The following is a 22612-nucleotide window of genomic DNA, read 5'->3' as shown; positions in this document are numbered from 1 at the left end:
TTGCCTCTGACGTATTTGTAGCTGTATAGCTACATCATCATCCTGCCTATTGCTCAGACACATAATGCTAGCATCACCTTAGACCCCAAATTTACTCCAAATCCCAACATCCATATCCACAATTTGCAGATACCCTCAGTGTAATGTTTCTAGGATTATACTTTTCTTAATTCTTCCAATCAAGTAAAGCATTCAATCAGGTTATCATCATCACCACGTTCTGATTTGGCAACATTTTTCTCCGTGCTTTTGAGAAATGCAGCCTAATCTCACTTGCATTCATTTAGAATACTCTACAAAGCCCCTTTTCCTAGTCACTCACTTGGAGAACCTGTCACTATATCCCCAGCTTCTGTTTCTTGTCTTCACTTTCAAGGCCCTTCCTGACTTTTCATCGCTGCACCTATTGTTCCTTAATCACCAGCAGGAAGTCAGCTGTGGTTTGTTCGTATTGCAAGCTATGTCAGTTTTCATAAGACATAAAACTGGAAAAAAATGTAAGATTATACCGTTTCAACTGTTTATATTGTTTGTCTAAAACACTTCCCAAAAATCTCACACTTTTACTGAAAAAAATAAATAAATCCCAGATGCTTCATGCATCTCTTCCCTACTTATCTCCCCCTCTGTCATTCAGTATCAGGAGTCCAGGTTCCAGCTCCTCTATCACACATGTTGTATTTTCAAATGAACCTCTTATGCCTTTTCCTGTTTTACACCTCACACTTGAGGGAAACTCCCTTAAATATCTGAAAACAGATGTCACTGCTTTTCTTCATTGCCTTCTCTGAAATTCGCTTTACTAAGATGCCTTCCCTTCTGCCCCCAAACGAGCAGTCCCATCACTGCCTATGAGCAGTGTTTGACAAGAAGGTGTATACACCCACCTGATTTTAATATCTAAAGTAGGCAAGTATCTGATATAGGAGACAGATCTACAGATCTCTACAGCAAATGCAGAGAGGCTCCTACGAAGACCAATGTTGATGAAGGAAAGCCTCAAGTGGTTCCAAACTGTCCTTCAAAGTCTCTTTACATAAATAACCTATAAGTTAGCAATTTCCTATAACCTGGAAATAACCTATAGAGATCAGCCTCTTGATTTAGGTACATGAATGCCCTCAACTCCAAACACTTCCCTTCTCCTCTGTGTATATCCTCTGTTTTCTGCAGTATTATATTTACATTCCAAACTTTTAGAAACGTAGGTATTCTTTTCAGATCTAGTTTGTGTAGTGTCTAGCATCACAGGAACTTCAATGCCCAATACTCCTTTATTTTACAAAAAAACAAGTCTTATAATCCTATACGGTGTTTTATTAAACAGTACCCGATCATGTAATTATTGTATAAGTATGCACACAAGCCTTGTAGAAGGCACACAGCCATGCATCAACTTTAACTGCGTGATTTTCTAAATTCCTTCATACTATAACAAAGAGCTGGAATGTGTTCACAGCTGGCACCAGATGGTCCCCACTCTGAATGACGGGCAAATCCCCAATACAATTCAACACTGTGAAAGAGAAGAGAGTATCGTACATGGGAGATGGGAAGGTATACATGGATCCAGGATGCATGCAGAATTTTTGGCAGAGGAAAGGGTGTCATTGGAACAGACCGTGGAAACCCTTGTCATGTGAGACAGATGTCGTAAGCTATTTTCTGAAACAATTGATGAGAGAATGGTAAAATGTAGTGAAATAAAGAAATATAAGGAGCTACTGCTTATACGCAAAGGGTTCATGCCCCATAACGCATGCTTCTCCATCTTAAACTTACTGATTTTTAAATACACCCTATTAAAAAGGAGATTTTTAGTAACCTAAGGAAGGGCCTAAAGACCAAAATAAGGAAGAAAAACCCTAGATACATCTTACATGCTCTGTGTCTCCAAAAGCATGTTTATTGCTGGGAAAAAGATAATAAGACATTATGAAGAAACAATGAGCTTCAAGAAGTTATTAGAATCAAATAGGAGCCTTTCAGACAAATTTGGAAATCTGATCCTAGTATAAACAATAAGCAAGAGTCATACCAAACATCATGTACAAAATAAATTGAATAGAACAACTAATACTGATGATGATCTACTTCTTGTTCTGGATCTATTCATCCAGATAACAGAAAAGAAGTTCTTCCAAAGCCAAAAGTGAGCGAAGTATCCTCCCTAACAAAGCAAACAGGCAAGCAAACAAAAACACCGCTAAGGCACAGAGAGCCACAGATGAGAAGAAATAAGGTAGAACATGATGAGAAGAAACAAGGTAAAATACTGGATTGTATATTCTATTTCATTACAATAATTTTCATTAATGGCAAAGCATCTCAAAATAATTGTTTTGATAAATATACCATAACGTAAGACCAATCAACTAGAAAGTGGTACGGGTGTGTACTGTGGCATCTAAGCTGCAGTCACTGCGGCTACTTAGAATCATGGAAAGCAAAATCCAACTAAAATGAACAAATGGGCCACAAAAATGCCAAAGCAAGTTGGAATGACAATAGATAACAAACACATGCTAAAAAGAAACACAAAAAGCAAGAGAAAACTGTCTGTATTTTATGAGGTTTAAAATTAACTGAAGAGACCTTAGTGTAATAAAACTCAACATATTAGACAAGGGGAAAGCAACAGTTACTTACAAAATTTCCAAAGAAGTTGATTCTACCTACTGACATTTATTCTCCTGGAAATATAATTCACTCATACCCTCATGCTCACTTATAAGCACCACGATGTGTGTCTCCAAACTGTTTGGTCAGGATAACTTATGTGCACAACAGAGAACCAGAACTGTCAACTATCAAGGCCTCAACACGTTGCAGAAGTTGTTCTTAGCAGTAACAAGCTAGATTTTTTGAGCAGATCCTTTAGGATATCCTTCAGGAATGATCAGCTATGATAGGACAGTCCTTTGCCTCAGGATCTTGCTTACCTCGACTTCCATAAATCTTAGGCCAGGTTGCTGCCCATTGTCTGTTTTCCTTGTTTGGAACATAGGCCTAAAACGCCTGCCTGCAGTCTCTTTTCCTGTTCAGCTAACAGGAAAAAGAACGATATATGTGATATACTACAACCTTGTTGCCATCCTCCCGATCTTAGGATGCAAGGTCTTCCGCTGGCAAATCATCTGTGCTGTGGCACACAGATACTGCTGAGGATGGTGTCCTGGAAACGGTGTTCTTCGTTATCAGTATATGCCACTTCTTTAACCCTTTGTTTTGCTCTTTCTCCCTATGCTTACACATGCGTTTCCATCCATACTACATTCATACCAACCTTAATGCTTCTGTTACAAATCTCTGCATAGTTTTACGCTAGTTAAATGGATCTGATGCAGATCACTGCAGAAAGGACACGTTCCACACTTCTATCTCCTCCTTCCTTTGCTACGCGCTCCTCTATTTTCCTCGCAACAACAACAGCAGCCATCTCTGGTAAGCCTGCACAGGGAGCAAAACCCACAGAAGAATCAACCCTTTATTGGTAAGATCAGGATTGCTTTAACAGCATAGTTCCACGAACCGGATCACAGGGACAGATGAATGCCAGTGCCAGGTGCAAGGGAGGTGGTAAGACTGCCTCTTTTTAATGGGAGTTGTTCGCTCGATCAGTTAAGCTGTAACGTGAAAGAACACCAGATGCCTTGGCCTCAGGAAGGAAGTAGGGCAGCACTTCGGCAGTTAGTGAAAATCTCTGCTCAATACGCTGCTACAATCAAAATAAAAGTAACAAAACAGCCTGCTTAGACAATGGAAGAGAGTGAGTAGAAAAACAGTGTAATAGGATTATAGAAATCAATCCTGTGACCTTACCAGAAAAACCACATGTCGCACAGGTCACCCCTTCTCCAAAGCGGAATGGGTTCAAAGGTGAACATTAGTAAACACTGGAATTATCATACAAAGAGAAACTGGCACGTTTAAAATCAAGAGTGTTATGAGCGGACATCACATAAAATAATAAATGCTATAAAGAGCATTGCTACGCTTGCTATCTTGTAACACAAGAAAAATACCAAGAAGCTTCTAAAGTATGGAAAACTCAAAGCTGATCAGAAGAAATGTTTCTCACGTATGTAATTTATCCATGTTGATTAACAAGGAAATCCAGAGTTATTAATGTAAATAAAACGTCCCTATCAACAACAGTACAGACTAAACAAGTTACTACGTAAAGAAATCAGGACAAAACATATTTGGGGTTAACATCAACTGAAGCATTGGGATACAGTTACTGAGGAACAGGAATCTGTATTATGGCTTAAGCCAACAGAATTCCTATGTAAAAAATATTAATTAAAAAAGGAATAGCAAGTTGTTCCCATTGTTTAATTTTTACTCAATATCAAAGTTTTTCTACAGTTTGCATTAAATATTATTAACAGCTTAATAACAACTGTAAAGTCATAGCTGGAAATGTTTGAAAAAAATGAAGCTTAGATAGAAGTTTTTATCTAAGCAGTAAAGACAAATACATGAAAAATTAAAATCAGCATGATTATAAGCCGTCTTCTCTGCCGCTAGTTTTACATAAAATGTATTTTTCCTTGATTTTCAGTCACGGTTTTAGAAATTTGCCTATTGTTTTCAAAGATCTGAAATTTAACTTTTACCCCTTACTGCAATGATTGGAAAAAAAATACTGTTTTAAAAAGAATTCCCATGACATCTTGTTAAAAAGCACCCAAAAAAAATGACTACTTACCAATCACCTCTGAACAAGAGAGCTAGAACTAGCTCAAGCACTAACTCCTTAGTATGTCAACACTATACTGCTTGGTCATCTTGACTAGATCATCCTGTTTTAGTTTGAAATGCATACTGTCACAGCAAATACTAGAAAACACATTACCCCATTCTGTGACATTACAAAGACACATAGGAAATCATAATTCTTTCTCAAAGAGCAGAGAGTTTTAATTTTATTAAGACAGACAAGACACAACAGGAAAAAAGACATGAAAGACAGCATAGGGATGGTGCTGTATTTTGTTAGTGAGTTTTTCACAGCGCCTGGGAAAGTGAAAAAAATAAAAGTGTTTGGGGGTAAGATACAGAGAGGAATAGGAAGGAGAGGCTGCCAGCACTGCCAGAACAGGGGAGGGCCTTCATGGTTTAAGAAGTGTCTGGGTCAGGTAAACAGGGCAGGAATAAACGGCTGAACTACACCACAGTGCAATAGGGGGAACAAATGAAGACTCAAAAAGTCAATAATACAGACAGTGCAGAGAACCAGCAAGATAGCCTGGGAACTTTTTCTTGGAGAGAGAACGAAGCTGGTATCAGGATGACAGAAGCTGAGAAATTTGAATAGCAATGTCAACTTTGTGCAGTGATACCTGAACGCAGGTAGTGGTACTGGTTCTACTAGAGAAGGAGATTTCAGTCGATGCACAGCTGTGGGTCTGAAATGACCTTACCATCCACAACAACAGAAAAGTTGTCAGGCATAAAAGCAAGCCAACAGGCTGCAGAAAGGCAATATGCAATTTCTGAATCCCAAAGGCGACATACCTTTCATCTATGTTCCAAAAGCAGCAGACCAGTCAACACCAGGAAATCAGAACGTAAAATTTATTCCCCTTGTTTAACTTGCTCTGTTTTGCAAATCACACAGGCTGCGAAATTAGGAGCAAAAGAATGGTTCTTTGCCAGATTTACAGCTTTTGCCTGTGATCATTTTAATAACACACCCCACTGACAAACAGCAACCACTTTCTAAAATGAAATGGACATTTTGCTTTTCTAGCTAAAGCTATTATATGCTTGAAAATATGTACTGAATATACAAATTATACTTCACTGTGCATTTACCTGCAAAGTTGTCCCAGGCCCTTTTTCCCTTTTGAGGAGAAGGAAGACAATTACAATTAAATAAACTCATTGGGAAAGAGGTGTAAGCTAACTTCATTTGGATGTGAAGGAATTTCTCGTTTGAGACATTTATTTGCTCATTCCAATACTATGAAAGCTGTTTCATTGGTAATATAAGTTTTTGGATGGAAAGAGGCATTTCTGAACTTCTTGTTCATGATTAATGTACAGTTTAAGAGAACCATTTCTTTGCAACAGGCACTAGAGAAGCCAAGTGTCAGATTATAAATCAGCTGCTTTCCCACGTTAATTCTCATTTAATGACCAGAACACTTTTATTCTTAACATCTCGTTTTAAATATTAAAGTAAAAAGTTCATCTGGATACACTGTAGTAGCTGTCAGAGTAGAGCACCTATCTCGCAGCGTGTATCATGTAGGCATTAAGCAGAAGATATTTTGCTGTTAGCCAAAGCATGTTTTTAAACACGAACATCTGGCATTGTATATATATATCAAGGAAAGATCCAAGTTTACACTAAAAGAAAAAAGTGGCATTAACAAAACAATAAAATTGCCTCAATCCACACAGTAAACTCTGACTGTACTCATCATTCGGTCCCTGTGTATGCCAACTATTTTCCTGAAATAAACAAAGCATTTCGTATCGTTTCAAACGCTTTCACCTGTTAGTATGTACGTGTCTGCTTTCAAGGCACACAGAAGCTGCAGGCAGCTCCCCTTCCCTGCAGGGCCCGACCCCAGCCCTGGCAGGTTGTGAGGGAGCTGCTGGCTGCCCTGAGGCGGTGTTTGGTTGGAGAGAGAAGAGCCGTAGGCCACTGGCGGTGCCCCTGGGTGACTGGCAGGGCTGTAGGGCCGCGGGTGAAAGCGGTGCCCGCGGATAAAGGCACTTAATGGGTCGACACAGAAAGGAGAAGGTCAGTATGTTCAGCACCTGCCATGAAAACTGGCGGTGTTTCTAAGAAATCCAGGTTTATGGCCTCAGCTCTCAGGCCCTAAACTTAACCGGAGAGCTCTGCGTCTTCATCATGCAGCACAGGAAAAGAAAAAAAGATACTCTGAAACAGGTGGAAAAGGGAGAACAGGACTAAAACCGCACGTGCTGGTTAGATTGCAGGATCTCTCCTGACAAAGGAGGGATCTAAATCCTTAAAAATCATGTCTAAACCATTACAAGCCAAAGATTCAGAAGCAGAAGATTCAGAAGCAGAAGATTCAGAAGCAGAAGATTCAGAAGCAGAAGATTCAGAAGCAGAAGATTCAGAAGCAGAAGATTCAGAAGCAGAAGATTCAGAAGCAGAAGATTCAGAAGCAGAAGATTCAGAAGCAGAAGATTCAGAAGCAGAAGATTCAGAAGCAGAGCTGCAGGAAGAGCAGCTGGGGAGAGGCACCTTTTACATTCCCAGATGGGTACAGAATATACCAGGGTGTCCAACTCCTGCCATTCTGCTGCTGCTTACGTTTCTGGAAAGGTGAATACAGCCTGACATGAAGACAGAGATGCTGCCCTCTGCAAAACTGCTGAAGACTTCTGATTTCGAGACTTTCTCCTTACAGTTCAACACTACGCAAAGATCAAATGGTAGTATTCAGGTATGGTTTTATACCTTTTATACTCTCAGTGAGACATTAAGTGACTTGAGATGACTCAGTCTGGGATGCTGGAAATTGAAATAACACTGAAATTGCTATTTTTATTGCCTTCCAGTATATTCTATGGAAACTGTGGTCAATTTTGTTAATAGTTACATGTAGTTTCCAAGAACGCACTTACAGTTCTGCACCACAAGCCAGACAAAGGACTGACAGACCAGCTCCATACCAGTGGAATTAGAGCTAGGTAAGCAGAGACAACCTCCTGAAAATGAATAGGGACACTGACAGAAAAACTTCACACTGTGTAAGGCTGTGAGAACAGTTAAGTGAAAGATTTATGGCAAGACTATGCTTTAAGATAAACGTATCTGTTCCCTTTGGCATAAACTCCTCCACTGCCTACCACGTAATGTAGAACAGGACCTGACTCATGATGTTTTATTTACTCTATACTATCTTACTATTATCAAAACCATTAGTCTGTCATCCAGAGAACAAAATTTCTGGAGCTGTGTATGTATTTTCAATATTCAAATCAATGGTAGCTTATAGTTAATACTGCTATATAATACCTGGGGAATAAAAACAAACACACCGCCACCAAGAACAAAATAACACCTAAAGATTAAAAACTATCTGAAAAAAAAAAATTACTTCGTGTTCTTTTCAATACTCCATATGTCTCCATATTATGATTTAAGTAACACCATGCAGGGTAAGAGGTGCATAATAAATGGAGGACTGAAACCCCAGGCCAGTTTTAGACTTCCTTGCTGTGTTCCAGTATGAAACTTCTGTAATATAAGTGAGAATTTCTGTGACACGTTTTCAATAGGTAAACCTGATTTGTCTTCAATATTTTTGTTAAACAAGAAAAAATTAAATTGGTAAGAAATGCACAATTCAAGGAGAGCTAAGATAACCAGAGGTCAACTGGTTCACTCTAATTAGCGTTTTCTCAATATGGAGATCATTAGACCTGTGCTATCAATTTGACAAACAAAAATATTTCTGAATCTGTCTAACTCATTACAAAACCATACAATGTGGCAATGCAAGTACTTCTACAGTCTCTCATCAAATAGTCCAGAAATGAATGCACCAAAACTGTACCACATTACAAAAATAATAACAATAAAAAAATCACTGTTTCTCGGTTCCAACTTACGCTCACAAGACAGATGTTGCCTACAAACTCAGCAAATTAACGGTGTGAAAAAGAGCGATCAGGGTAAAACAACTTTTTGAAATAAAGTACATTATGTATTTGATAGCACACATGTCCAACGTGCACATAACTTTTCGAGGATTCAAATGGGCACGAGCATCTTCCGTACTTTTATATATAATGGCATCAAGTTTCACTGTGGGCTGCTATGGCGAGGGCACGCCTTTAGGCTGGTATGTTCATTTAGCATATGAGTCATTCAGTGTGGAAACAACATAACAGAAACATCCACAAACTAATGAATTGTGAAAGAAGTATAACATTTTCCCCCTCAGGCTTCCACCTACCAGTGGAAGTGGAGTGTCACAAATAAAGTTATTATCACAAAAATGATTTAGCAAAAGAGGAATTAAATACTAAATGCCAAACAACTCTTACAAGTCAATCACTTGTTTTAACTGCCTTTATTTGAAACAATACCATTCAGTACAGTCACCTTAGAAAAGATCAACAGAAAAAGATAAGTGACACTCCAGCCTTGATTTTTACAACTATTGCAACTACAGATAAGATACCTTTATGACATGGAAACTGCAAACTATGTTTTTCTTGATTGATACCATCCTTCAGAATCTGAAGGGTTTTAAAACTGAGAAGAGCACACCTCTTTTTTTTTTTTTGTTTCCTCCTAGAAACTGATTTAAAACATAAACAGATCAAATAAATAAGAAAGCATTTGCCATGCAATGAACCAGAGTGAAAGATCAATGGGGCAAAAGAAAAAACAACTCGTGAGCAGCCTAACTTCTTCATCCCAAGTTACTACAATGACCTATAGAATCACGGCAATTTAAAAAATTACCTATAAATATATCTAAGCAGGTATATAAGCTTTCATTCATCTATCTAGCACACACTCTAGTTCAGTGAAGCTTGAGGAACCTAATATGTACATTAGAGCTGTTGGTTTGTATTTTGGCACTGGAAAGAGTGCACAGCACATTGAGGGCCAGATTATCTCTTCCACCCTCCTAGAAAGTAAAAATGAAAAGCTGAGTGTTGCAGAAATGGATATTAAATAAAGTCACTATTAGTCACTTTCATATCAAACTAATTTCAAATGAGAAGAGGGCTCACCTTAATCTTTCCAGAAACTGTCTTAAAGCAGGTTTTACTTGTGCACTTTGTATCAGGCCTCTGAAGTATCATCTGTCTGGTCACAGACCTCACAGGAGTTCATCTACCAGGCATTCTCCATGCTTCCTCTTCCACTATCTTAGTGAAGATACTCGTGTTTTAATTAACACAGCCTTAGGTAACTTTTAAGTTTTGGAGCATGACTATACCGTGCAAATGAGCACAGTGCAACTAGATTGCATCAACCAGGCTGGTGCTCCCACCTCACCAGGACACGAAAAGCTTTGCACATCTCACCGGGTGCCCATACAGGTACCCGTGTCAGCACGAGCGTGCACCCGAGCTGGGGCTAACAGCTGACAGACACGCAGCAGAACAAACACTGTTACCGCTCTCAGGCATTAACGTTGTCCATTCAATTAACACCTAATCTGCTTGTGAATCAACTCCTGAAACACCGCAGTTTTCAGCATGGCATGTTAAAATTAAGAGTTCTTGGAGTTCAAAACCCTAATTTTGCTGAAAGTAGCATGCTGCTAGAACAGCCGCCTCAGTTCTGGAACTAGTTCATCAGAAGAAAGTTGAGTCTCTGCACCTCTTTACTACACCATGTATACATACCCAAGGACCTCAAAATATTCATAAGAAAAATCTTTAAGAACTGCCTGCTGTTAGCAAAACAGTTCCACTGCAGTAGCAACTACCAGGATTCAAAGAGTAGGAAGAAAAACAGAGGCACAAATTCTTTGTGAATTTCAAGAAATCAATATATACACAAATAAAAACATAACTGGGTTTGGTGGAAACAAGATTTTTTGCCTGAGGAATTGCTGGCCTAAATTATTTCAAAGACTAAATTAAAAGGAACCACTTTTACTAGACTGGACTGTAGTTACGGTAAAATTTCCACCGGTGTTTCTACTTGGATTATCTAATCGTGTACATTATTCAAATAGTGTGATCAACTTCCAACAAAGAAGTACCAGTAATTTAATATGTTACTGTTATATATATATATATATTTAAAATCTATACAAGGATTAAAAGCCTCCAGATATGATTAATTTGTCAATAAATACGTATGTGTTTTGTATCTTCTGCAAAGTTTGGTTGTTTTTTATAATGCCTGTTAGAATAGTTACATGCACAGTGGTAAAATATGTCACTGAAGGTTAGAGTGTTGAGTGCGAGTGCAAAAAAACCAAACAAAACCATTTGTTTTAATTCAGTTTGAAAATATTCAGTTGTAAGTATTCAGAGAAACAGACTCAGAAGCAGTGAGCCATAAATGGCATTGAACTACTACTCTAAAATAGCTTATTTTCCTAAAAAGTTACATTTACTTTTTTTTAACGTGAAAAAAAGTCACTGCTAAGTAAACTAAAGTTGTACACTGTTTCAGACTTTAAAATGCTGCAAGATATAGAGCAATCCTCTTACCTTCAACATTTTAGAAAAACATTAAGTGATTGGATAAATCTTCAGAGATACAAACACGTTCTATGGAGAACTATCACGTATTATTTCATAAATTACATGCAGATTCTTACCATAATGCCACCGTTTCTGAAGACACCATATCCACTGTTATCCTTAAGATATCCATTCACATCCATCGCTAGTACTGTGCTTGCTTTGCACTCAAGCTTCTGAAGGGATTTCAGACAAGCAAACTGCAGCTACCAAAACAGTTTCTAGAAAGCAAATTTAAAAGCTGTGAAACATGGAAAACAAACCAAGAATTTGCAAACCACTGCAAGTGCAATGCAAACGCAGTCAAAGTAAAATGAATTCTGTAATGTCTAACATTGTATGTTGGACTGTAATAGAACCAAGTAATACAATTTTCTTCTGAATAGGAGAAAGCATAGACATTTTGACACCTGTACTTTTAAATCACCAGTTCACCTACAGAAAGACTGCAAAAGTGAAGTTTCCCTTACCCTGTTACATCTAATACACCTCATCTCATTAAGTGTACTCATTGGCCTAGAAGTGATTTCTTAAAAAAAAAAAAAAAAGAGGACAATAAAGGGAGATTATTCTTAATCACATCTAAGGACTGTTAAGGACTAATGAACATTGAAGTTCCATTATGTTGGACAGCACACAAATACAGAAGAGTAAAAGATCCCCGATTGGAAAAAAAAAAAAAAAACACAAAACCAAACACTCAACCAACAACTTTACAGCCTAAACAGATAAGACAGCATGGGGGAAAAGTTCACACACAGCACAAACAGCATGACTGTGGTAAATGCAAGAGTAATTCTATTTTGGCGGTGGCTTTTGCTTGCAAAGAAGGTAGAAGGGGATACGGAGCAAGGAGGACAGATTGAGGGAAGAAAAACATACAATGTAAACAGGATTGAAGCAGAAGTAAAGAGGCAGAATAGAAGGAAAGAGTGGAACACACAGTCAAGTGAGCATAGGACAGAGAACAGCTAATTAAAGCTAGTGAATGTTCTCTGAATGGTCAAAGGTCCCTTGGGCTTTTGGCTCTTTCTGTTCCTGCTAGTTAGTCTCTGACTAGGTCCTTTCTTTACTGCTTCCAGTCTTAGAGCAGAAGGGTTATAGAGATTCAGTTGTCTCACCAACAAAATTCCTCCCCTTTTAATATGGGAATCGAGATCACTCTCTGTAGCTATAAAAGTGGAATTACCTGGATCCGTTCAACATTATCTTTAAAGAACACGTGCATGCAGATCTTCCTTATTTGCAAGTGATCCAAGTTCAGATATTCTGACTTCAATTTTCTTAATTCTTTCTTGAGTAACACATACTGGACGAGCTTCATTTGCACATCAGAGAAGCGAGGCAAGACACTGATCTATAAAACAGCAGTGAAAGTTCGATCAGAATGCGTAAATCATTGTGTTCCATACTGAACAACAGAGAGTGAAGCTAGGATTTGGAGGGGGCAGCGGGTCTGTAAGCAACCAGACGGAAATATTCTATTAAACTGTACTTGTTCCAGTATAAACTGAGTAGATTAGGGTTATATGAGAGATGAAGATGCATTATTATTATCAAAACACTCACCATTTATATCCTCTAGCATAGATGCAGATGTGTGTAACAGACAAGCTTGCCCACAAAGACAAACTGAACCTATAAAACTGAGGTGGTGCAACTTTTTATGGGTCTCTATGGATAAGGGCAAATAAACAAGAATGAACTCACTTTCTTCTGGTATAAGGTCTCCTGCAAATAGTTTAGAAGGGCATAGCAACTGCAATATAATTAAAAAAAACAATAAGCAATTTCTGGAATTGGGCCAGCCCTCCTAGGTTGTTTCCTTCTATGTGGAAATAAGCTACCAATATATATAGTTTTATACTGATACAGCTCTATTCACACTGCGGGAGAGGGAGGACTGCTACTTTAATTATACCAATACAGATAAAGTAGCAAAATGTCTGATAGAGAACTTAGCGTCTTGGATATAGTACATTTATCTATTGCAAGATAGCTACAACACTCCTCGCACAGGCAAAGCTTTAGAGTACTAATTCTTAACATAAAAAATAATAATCCCTGCTGGGTAATTCCCAGAACACCGTCAACCTTTGAAATGTTAATGGAATTACTAGAGACAAACCACACTTTGAATTGCTGCCAGGCTCCGTCAGGAGTTCAGCTGACAAAAGTTTTCTGCGTGCCACTAAGGTGGCACTATTCTTTTCAGAATGCCTTTCCATTTAAAAATAACTTCGTTCAGTAACAATGCTGTGATAATTTTGAACCTTGGTAAAAACACTGGATACTGACTGTGTGTGTGTTCTGGCTTGAAAAATACATATAAAAGCAATTACTCCTCCCCAGCCAGACCACAGCTTTGGAAGTGACCACTGCTTTATCTCTGCCTTGTCAATGACAATAACAGGCAAGTAGTTCTCCAGCAAAATCCCTGTAGTTCAGTTGCGCAATTGTACTCCCAGCGCTATCTACTTTATTTGGTCATTTTAAACAGCATCTGCAAACTCAGGCACTGTTAAAAAAAAAAAAATCAACCTTTTTGCTTCAAAAGGAACAAAGTTTAGTTACTTCCTCAAGTATTCCTTAAAGGAGAAAATAGCTGATTTTTATTTATTTATTTATTTGTATTGTTCTAACTAGCACATTCCCTTTAGGACACTTTGAACTGGACGTCCCAGATGACTGAATTAAGAGACCAAAATCACCTAATAAAACAAGGATGCATCTTCCTGCTGACATATGATTTGTATCACAATATCTTCCAAAACAGATCCAAGATAAATGCATATGTATGGGACAGAAATTCAGAAATGTATTGAAGCTTAAGTTCCAATGTCTGACTCCAGCAAATTTACCTCTTATGTTTCTGTAGACTCAGAAAGCCACATGGAGTGTGACGGCATGTTTTTGTCTCCCTATCTCCCTCTCCCCCAAAGAGAAACACCCTATCTCCCAAAAATCTTTGGATACAGTGAATTATCTACAGCACCACCTTGGCTCACCAAAGATGAGCTGCACGTGCTTAGTTAAGAATGAGAAACCTATCAACCATAACCTAGCTAGTACAGAGAAAATAACTGATGGGTATATCAGTTATAAAAAAAAAAAATCATAAATATTGATCTATTAATAATGGAAACCTGTTCTAATGTTAGAGATGGATCTGTGTTGCAAACAGGGGTCATTAAAATATTTTTATTTGCTAGTTGACCGACCTCAGTAAGAACAAAATATTGAAAATAAAAATCGACAATATAATTCTTGTAAAAGTAACATCCCATCATAAATACATGGGAAGGGCACTCTTCTCCAGAAAAGCTTGCTAAACATTTCTATATAGATAGATTAGCTCATTACAAAGAGTTAACAGAGCACTTTAAGGACCTACTGGTAAAAGTAGTCTATAGTACGCAGGAATTGTAATTTCTCAATGCAATAAAGTTTTTGAATAGAGCAACTTCATTAAAATATTGACTTACTCAGAACGCCTTGAAGGGTGCAATATTGTAAGTTTTTATTTTTAAATCAGCATCACTGCTCATTTTGGTATGTGCAGATTTCTTTACACTATGGGTAAAAGTTTCCAAAAGACTTCTGGAAAAATTGAAGAAAATCATTCTTTTTTTCTGTAGATCCCAAAGCTTTTTTCCCCCCAAATCCTTCAGCCAAGATTCTCTTTCCAATCGTCAGAGTTCCTTTTTTGCTTATTACTCAGTTGACATTAGCCTTCCAGACATACATAAGTAAATATATACATATACATAAATATACATATATTCTGCTAAATAAAATGCAATTAGGAAATCATAGCACCTGCACATCGCACTTATCTCTGGCCCCATATTGTGCCCCTGTGGCCATAAGATACTATTCATTACCCTTCATTGGGTGAAGCATAATAAGATAAACAAGCCTGGAAGGTGTGAATACATGTGACCAACACCTTCACGATTAAGTGGCACAGTAGGAACTCAGTCCACAGCAAGCTGCCACGAAAGACTCTGTCTCTAAAAACGGAGGATGAGAGAGAAATCAGTAGCAGAAAAAAGTCAGACTCTGAAATGAACACCCTCACATGGCATTTCAGAAAAACGCTACTGTGCCAAGGCAGGGATTGGCTTAAAGAATCACAAATATCTTCATCAACAAGCTAGAGAATAAATCAATTCCAGCAACACTTCGTAAAAACAACTGGTAGAATTTAGCAAAAAGATACATCTCCAAAGACGGTCTTTACTCTGCCCGTGAATTTAAGAGCATCTCCATCTGAACCACAGGGCCTTTTGAGGCATCTGGAGTCCCAGTGCCAGGTCTCGAAGTGACTGCTGTATTCACAGTGCTGCACAGAATAAAATTCCAGTCACCGACTGTCCCTCTCTGAGGTGCTGATTGGAGTTCTCCTTTGATACCAGCTACAGTATTTGTATCCTGTAAGATGGTATTCCATAACTTAGACAGTAACTCAAGAAAACGTATCTTCTTCCTGACCCACAGAATACTCCTCTCTAGTTCTTTCTCTCTTCTGTTTTCCAACCTCCACTGTCTTTGGAAGAGACGTGGTACTTCAGACTAACAATTCTGGCCACTGGTTATTGTTAAACCAAGCAACCAGGAACCCGTACTGCCTAACATACACAATTACCCATGCCATAGCAGGATAACAAAACTCATCTTCAAAGCACCATCACCTCTTCTTGGCAAACACCAGGAATTAGATATCCTCTCTCTGAAGGCCCTGAAACTCTGAAACTCCCATAGTCAAACTGCTGGTAAGGCAGAACAGTCTCCTCCTTCAAAAATTTAACCATCCAGCTCAGTATGACAACATTAACATGGTGAGATCCAACAGTAGGATATTTAAGCTGAACGCTTATGGTCAGGACACCCTTCTGGGCCTGCTCTCAAAAGAATGTCATAATATTGGGAACCCAAACTTTCATAGTGTATTGTGTGGTAGCCAATGCGGCCATCATTGTGTAACTCACCTTAGAGCTTCACATCAGATCTCACAGACAGTGACACCTCTACTCAGGGGCTCTTGGATCACAAGCCCCAGGAACAAGGTAAGATATGTCTTATATAAGACATATTAGCTTCCTTTCCCCATATATCTCAAGATCCCCTTGTATCTTAAGATATACGGAGAAAGGAAGCTCATTATGTTCCAAAGAGGAAAGGAACAAATATATTTTATAATATTAATACATCAATGTGTTGGGCACAAAAAGAGGTATGTGCATAACTTATATATTGCTCAGATATTATGCTTCTAACTTAGAGTGCTAATGGTACATACTACAGTGATACAGACTGTCTTTAAAATATGTCACTTCTCTAAGATTACATCTGTTGCCCGCTAGCTGGTATTTTATTAATTATCAAGAGCTTGTAGTAACTGTTATTTAGATTTCATAGAATTTTACAATTTCAGTTTACAAATTTGCTCCCAATTATTTAGTATACCTGTGACAAGAATTACAGGGATTCCTGAATCATCTGGGACAAAATAAACATAGATATTTTTCATCACCTCTGAAGAAACATGTAACTTACTACAAGCGTGTGATATTTCTTCTGCTTGCTTACAGAGCTACTATGAAAGCATTTGCATTTTAATAGTTTTGTCTAACTGATTGTTCAGCAGAAATAGTTGCTTACTTTCTTAAACCAGATGATCTACTTCAGCTGCATCTGTTTCTTGCAGCCTGTATTGCCTATAGAACTGAATATAGAAAAACCTAAATAGCTTATTGATGCTAACAATTTATTCAAGTTTAATATTTTAAAAGGTATCAGATGCATTTCTTTGGTTTGTTATAATCTTTTTTCTTAAAATATTCTTTTTTATTCTTGATCTTGATCTCAAAATACTGATCTTTTATAGCATCTTTTTGTTTTTGAAGAAAGCAAGAAAGTAAATCTGTAACTGAAATTGGTTAAGTCTTAAAAAAAAAAACCTCAAAGCCTTGATGTTTTCTCTTAAAAACATAATCATGCAGGAGGAAAACTTTTTTTTTTTTTTTTAAAAAAAATTTCCTTACTCTTTTTCTACCAACTACAATACTATTTCCCATTTCCCCCCCGCCCCTCACCACTCCAAAACAGAGTGAAAGAGGACCCTGGATAATGAGGTAGGACAGATTACTGGAGATGGCTATAACAGTTCATGTTCCCATTGCGCACTCTGCTCCTCTCCAAGTTTCCTGCCTCCACAACAGCAGTAGCAGTACCTGCTGCACCACTATACCTTACAAGAGTGGAAATAAAAGTAAAGCAGCACTAATTCCATGTGACTTTAAGGCTCTAGGTTACAAACTACATCGGGCTGTTACAAATCAAACAAGCTGTCCTTTCCCTGGAGGAAGTGGGGACCAGCTGGAGAGGAAACATGTTAATCCCATGATCTGAACAGAGTCCCTAACGCTTACTCCAATATAGAAGCTGTTCCTTCTAAATTATGCATGTGTTGCCAAAAGACACCTCTGTATTTGCAAAATGGAAATTGCCATAGCTGAATTAGAATCTCACTCATGTCTACATATCAGAAAAAAAAAGTTAAAATTGCTGTGAATGGCAGAAGACATTCATATTCTATGCCAGTAAAGAAGTCCTCTTCACAAACAGTACTTCTGAAACATTAGATAACTACATGATGTTCAAACTGGAACAGGTATGGGGATATTTACTTTAAATGTAAGAGGAAAGTATTTCTAGTTTTGTTGCACCCTTTGCTACCTAATTATCATAATTTAAAAGAGAAGAAACCTTTAAGTTCCTCCTCCAAAGAAGTTATTTACCTGAACTGTAGCTGGGGAGTCCACAGCAGTCAGTCTGTTCTGAGATTCTCATCCCACTGAATGTCAAAGACCTGGTATTTCAAGGATGGGATTTCAAAATTACTTAGCTGTGACTTAACTTTGTCTCACTAAAGATAAACCAACCTTTATTCCCACTCAGGTCAGCTCACTGATTTCTGGGAACACATTTAGAACACAGAGCTGAATACATTCAGAAATTCCACCCATGAGATGAAGAAAACAACAGAAACTGATATAAAATATTTGACACTTCATGATGCATAATAAATCACGTATTTTTGTGTATTCGTGTGCATTACAAGTTATTGAAATTACTTTTAACTGCTTCCAGAAATAGCAATCTCAAATGCCTTACCTTTTAACTCTTCAGAGACAGCATTCTGTTTATTTTTGAAGAAAAAACAACTTTGTCCATGTACAGGAGACTGTGTTAGGAACAATAATAGTTCTGCTGAAAGATTCAGGAGGAAAAATTCACTCAGTTCTCTCAATATGTTTGTTTTAGACATCATAGGCATGGGTATAGAATAATACTGAACTTCATTTATGATTTATTTTTGTCCCACTCTGCTTTCTGCAGTACTGTGTTCAATAACAGTTTGGCTTCATGTACAGCCAGAATGCATTCTCACCAACAGGAAAACCTAATAAGCTCAAGAATACTGTTCTTTACATATATAAAAGAAATGAACTCTCAAGCATCATTTCCCCACTTTTTATAATTCTGCAGCGTACATAAAAAAGCATTTTGAAAATGATGTATGAGTGTAATGAGTGGTGTCCACCCAAGTACAAAGCGAAAACAGAAAATTTAAGAATTGCCTCTAAAATGAGTTCTTTTTTTTTGTGACTATTTCATTGAAATAAATGCATTTCAACTTTTATAACTTTGCTGAAGCAAAATTCTCATTTTCACTGGAGCTGTCTGTATTTGGAGTACCCTACTAAGAGTTCAAAGGCTTTTCTTAACTAGATTCTGTTTTTTAGTTATCCATTACATTTATTTGAAACAATATCCTCCCATTGTCTCCATGTATAAGAAGACTAAAGTAAAGACTTACAGTAAAAAGTATTGCTCTTTTTATGTCATTGAAGTTCTTAGGAATCAGCACTGTACCAGGATGACACTGATGTACAGTTAAGCACATGCACATAAACATGCAGGATAGCAGCCTCTGGTTTTGGACCCAAAAGGACAGTAATAAATTTTAAAAATCTAGTACTTCTCAGTCGGTAGGACTTCTAGCAAGACAAACGGGATTTTTGGAGTTATTAGACAAAGGGTATTTTTAGAATTATCAGATAATGTGTGTGTATTATATATGTATATATATTTTTATATATGCAAGGGATCTGGTAATATACCAACAAAGACAGGTGTCATAAAAAGGTTCTAGATTTGGTTGCACCACTGAGAAGTTGGACAAACTGTACTCTGCCTTTTTGATAAGAAGCAACTTGTTTTTCTTTGCAAATTATCCCTTTTTTGACTACTGGTTGGAAGACTAAACCCATAGCCAGTTAGAGAACCCCTGCAGTTTGCAATGAGAACATAGGTAAAGAAATTCCAGTAAGTCCTTAAATATTCATAATTATTTTTATTATTCTACTTCTAACTTCTTTTTATTGAAGGTATGTTGCAAACATTTTCCATACAGAATATGACTACAAAATAATTTATACTGTGAAGTCATTATTATGTCATAAAAATAACTGGATGTCTAGAAAAAACAAACAAGCAAAGCAAAAAAAAAAAAAAAAAAACAAACAGAAAACTCCCAGAATATACAGCAACCATTCATCTGGAATAAACCCTGAGCCAATGTTATCACGAAATTAAGGATCCACTTTAGGAAAGAAAAAATTATTTCAGAAAAGTCAAAAGCTGATTTTTTATAATAAAAACGTGAAGACATTCCAAGTTATGGAAATGTGATCATGACTTCCTTTTTATTTCCCCCAAATGATTCAAGACCTAATTATGAATACTCACAGCCTTAACCACAACAATGGATTTGCAAAATATTTAATTCAGAATATAAAGAAACACATAAGAAAACTCTGAAAAAGATACAGCAAAAGGGAATCAGGTCATTACGATCATCATAATCTCCATCCTCACCAGCTACCAGCTATAAATTCTAATCCAGAGATTAGAAATTATGCTAAAATGATTTTCCAAAACAATAATTTCCATCCATACATCTTGTAAGTATGCATGCTACAGCATGTGCCTTTTAATTCCAGGATACTTTGTGTGCCAAATGACCAACACAAAGACTGACAGGCTCTGACATGACACTGCACGTATGCTAATCTGAGCGAAACGCCAGCATAACAAAAGGCAAATAATTAAAAAATAACAAAGAGAAAGCACTTACCTGAACTTAACAAAGCACCTCTTCGCTGCATGGGTACTAGTTCACAAATGAAGACTCTTCCTTGCAAATAAGTTAGATTTCTTCACATCATTATTCTGTGGCACAGGCTCCTCCAAATGGCAGAATGAATGTATTGCCATTATTGGAAATTTAGAGGTAGTCTGAAAAAAACAAACTGAAAGCAAGAAATACAACTGCTTTATCTCATTTATGTAAACTTTCTGCAAAGACTTTACTTAGTCGTCAAGAACTTGTTATTTATCAGTAACATTTAAAAATAAAAGACGCAGAGGATATGTGTATGTCACTGATCGATAAAGTATAAATGACCTGCAATTAGACCAGATGGGCAGTTCACTTGAGCAGAGATGACCAGGTAAAGAATTTTTATTTAAAGCTACTGAGGAGCACTGCTACAGTAAATTTTAAGGGATTTTCTTTGATAGTGGGCACACTGAGAAGAAATTTTCACCAGGGTACCTATAATGGTATGTGTATTTTTGCAATATTCACTTATAATTTAGAAATATCTTCAAGTAGTTCAAAGTTATTCCTTCCATTGTGGGTTATTTTTATCTGCAAATACTGAATGACACCTACCATTATTATGCTAGTGTGTCCAATTTTAGATGACTGCCCTCAACTTTCTCTAATTTTACCAAATGTACGTAGTATTTTACTTTGGACACTTAGTTGAGGACAAGATTAATGACTTCTAAGGTAGACTCCTGTAGCATAATTTGACAAACCTCTATTTTGGTTGAAGTGCTAACTCAAACAGGTAAGACCCCACTGCTGCTTACTCTCGTTCTTATTCTCATCCTTGTGCCATGTCCTCAGTGTGTGCGGATGTATCTGCTTGAGGAGCGACTCGCTACACCGTGTTGATGAACTAACTTGGGTTAAAAATTAACGCTTCTCACAAGACTCCTCTTGAAGTCAGGATCAAGTTTCCGATCCAAGTTGCTGAATCACAACACAAATGGCTATGCCGATATGACAGGAGGGAAAATGGGGAAACAAGAACATGTCAACTAATCACAGCTACAAATAGGAGCACTTCAGAAGCAACTGTTGTCACCTAAGCGTAACTGACAAGGTAGATCAGCGTTGCCACCATAAGCAGTACGGGGTATTCCCATGCTTGTAGGGCCACACCAGAATTGCTCAGGTTACGCAGACAGTTTTACACCAGAGGCCGTAGACTAAATTTAAGAGAGTAGGCTGAGCTACACATGGCAGGTGGGTACACACGTCTCTTCTCAATAACAGAAGCAACTCCAACACGATGACCGCTGTTCAGACAGCTTCACAGGTTAATAAGCACTCGGGGGTTCAGAAATTCAAGAACCAGATAGGTGAACAGAAAAGACCTATTCTTCTTCAGAGCCACAATCCCAAGGAAAGGCTGCAGCATATACCCACACTATCAGGGGACAAACACGTGCATAGGAGACAACTCACGAACACCCCAGCAGCAGCTGGCACCTCTATAATACAACTGCGTAGGAAATCAGTCTCTGTTACATCTTACACTTACAGAACTACTTGACTACCCATGCAGTATTCAAATCTGTTTGCTTGGCATTAAAACATGAGTTCTTGGGCTGCAGATTCCAGATCCATTCCTCGTGCTCAGTGTAAAGGTACGGTACCTACAACATTTGACAGCTCCAGGTCTTCTGGCACAGTGCCTCATCCTAACGAGATACAGACTTCTTAGCAGGTCAGCCACTTCATCCTTTAGCACCACTGAGTGGCTGAGTTGCATCCAGTCCTCATGACTTCGGGGTCTTGAGCACTTTATTTGAGCATTCAAGCTTTTGGTTCCCTAATCCGATAATCAGATAATGTCCCATCGACATTGTCTGAAAAGAACAGAATGGCCACAACATTCTTTGTGGTAAAGAATAACGTAAAGGAATCACTTGGCTCCCTCCTAGCACCTTTTATTCCTTTTAATTGCTTTCTACAGTCCCAAAAAGTCCAGGAGACCTGTCAAGTTCTTAACACACTACTTACTTCAGCTACAGCACTGTCAACCTTTTATTTTTTAATAAAAGCATACAAGCAACCAAGTATTTCCCTGAAATACACTGCAATGAGACAGCACAACCACCCCATTCTGTTACAGTGGCTATAACACATATTTGGAAGGGTTAAAACATTGCATAAACCCAGTTCTGGTCA

At 37.8% G+C, this 22612-nt stretch overlaps 1 long non-coding RNA gene across 3 annotated transcripts in view; it reads right to left on the bottom strand.

Moving 5' to 3' along the window:
- LOC308179826 overlaps window positions 1–22612 on the bottom strand; it is a 36884-nt gene that overhangs the window by 4992 nt on the left and 9280 nt on the right. For all 3 annotated transcript variants that reach the window (XR_013940606.1, XR_013940607.1, XR_013940608.1), the window contains exons 3-8: window positions 21226–21408; window positions 20423–20597; window positions 18397–18492; window positions 18021–18091; window positions 12407–12574; window positions 11295–11438 (exon numbers count right to left, since the gene is read on the bottom strand). This is a non-coding gene — a long non-coding RNA (uncharacterized lncRNA). The remainder of the gene's footprint in view (window positions 1–11294; window positions 11439–12406; window positions 12575–18020; window positions 18092–18396; window positions 18493–20422; window positions 20598–21225; window positions 21409–22612) is intronic.

Source organism: Anser brachyrhynchus (assembly GCF_964034855.1).
Source record: "Anser brachyrhynchus genome assembly, chromosome: 1".
NCBI lineage: Eukaryota > Metazoa > Chordata > Aves > Anseriformes > Anatidae > Anser > Anser brachyrhynchus.
Note: the sequence above shows the minus strand (reverse complement) of the source record. Positions and strands in the feature narration are given on the sequence as shown.